The following is a 1,797-nucleotide window of genomic DNA, read 5'->3' on the forward strand; positions in this document are numbered from 1 at the left end:
AAAGCTGAAAATTGAATAGGGGGGTAAAAGAAAGGGTTTTAACACTGTGTGGATTTTGGAAGGCAGAGATTTCCTGGCATTATGTAGATTACATACATACAAAGCATGTCCTTCACTGGGGGTAATGAACATTGAACAGGAGGGTGGGAAGTACACGATGGGTGGTGGAAAAGTAAGGCTTAGATTTGAATGTAAGGAGAGCTGACAAACATATTGTGGAAAATATTTTCAGGGCCAAAATGTCAACTCAAAAAGTTTAGGTAAACTGCCTAATCGTCAAATACAAATGTACTTCCAGTGGTGTACACTTCCCAGGAGTTTTTTTTTTTTCAAATATATTGGAAAAGAAGTATTGAAGAAATTGATATTACCACAAATAATACAAGTATCAAGGCAGGAAATAAGCCTGTCATCCTTTCCCCTGACTTGTGTATGTATTTTTTTTCCGATTCTAGTTTAAAAGTGTTTAATATGAATATCTGCATGCAAGATTTTTTTATTGTTTTACATTAAATTAAATTGCAATATTTTATTAAAAAATGCTTTATGTCAAAATTAAATATAGTCTTTATGTGTGACAATCTAATTGTATAGATCTCTTGGGTAAAAAATTTGATTTTGATGAAAACGGATTGTTAATTAAAGATTTCTAATGTCTTTTAATTCTGAAGACTATTTTGATATTTCATAATTTCACAGACAAAACAAAATTGAATTCATCACCTTCAGGCTGCTTCATTTTAGTGCTGGAACTATAGGAAGGAAACATTGTGACAAAAGGCACAATGTAGAGCGCCCTCGCCCGAGCGGTTAGAGGCGCGCCCGATCGCCGGGGCTCCGCTGGAGGGGCGTGGGCTCCGAGGGCACCATGAGACCCGAGGCGGCGGCCGGAGCCCGGGAGGCGCGGGGACGCGTCTGTCACTGCCCCAGGGACGGTCCCCGGGGACCATCGTCGCCGCGCGGGCCCGAGAGCCAAACACCTTGGAGACCCTGGATCCTGACCCCCCAGGATGCCGAGGCCACCAGAACTAGAATCTAGCTCGAGCCTGGGGGTGACCAACAAACCTTTGGATCAAAGGGAGCCTTTGGGTTTCAGCATCCTGTAAGACTTTACCTACACATTTCTAAGCGTCGAGTCTCTGCACAGTTCTGGGGAGAAGGTGCTGGCCAGTTTCCCCGTGCAAGCCACCATTCACTTCTACAGGGATGAGTCCGATTCAGATGAGGAGCAGGAGGAGGACACCCAGCCCTCCGACCTTCAGTGCCAGGAGGTGGAAGACGGTCCAGGAGGAAAGGGCAGAGACCGGCTGACAAATCCAGGACGGCAACCCCGAGGCTGCGGTGGCCTCGGTGGTAAGGGTCCGCTCCCCCACCCTGACTCCATGACGGAGGATGCTGCGTGCCCCTCATCCAAATAAATCTGTTTCTCCTGCACCAGACCTACATCACATGTGCCTTAGGGGACAGCCCTTGGGGACAGCCATGCCAGGACACTTTGCATTTCAACTGGGTGTACAAGGACTTGACTTTCTCTAACCAGCACCCCCCTGGCAGCCAGGACTCAGCTTTTACTCCTTCTTCTAGTGATTCTTTGTGTCAGTCATACCTTTAAGAAAGGATTCTAGGTCCGAGAGGCTTGCATCCACTTGGGTTGTTACCAGGTGGGGCCAACTTCCAGAGCACATTCAGCAATGTCAATGTGCCAACCAAATGACAAACTACTCCACATCAATTAATAACCCACCCATGCCTCTCCCTTAACCTGAGACCCCTTACTGGGCTATTTCCACTTTTGTA

The 1,797-nt window shown here is 46.6% G+C and overlaps 1 pseudogene; it reads left to right on the forward strand.

Annotated features, from left to right (window-relative positions):
* Positions 1–868: 868 nt before the first annotated feature.
* LOC130856348 (protein ripply3-like) lies at positions 869–1,418 on the forward strand (annotated as a pseudogene).
* The last annotated feature ends 379 nt before the right edge of the window (positions 1,419–1,797 follow it).

The sequence above is a fragment of the Hippopotamus amphibius genome, chromosome 7 (genome assembly GCF_030028045.1).
Source record: "Hippopotamus amphibius kiboko isolate mHipAmp2 chromosome 7, mHipAmp2.hap2, whole genome shotgun sequence".
Taxonomy (NCBI): Eukaryota; Metazoa; Chordata; class Mammalia; order Artiodactyla; family Hippopotamidae; genus Hippopotamus; species Hippopotamus amphibius.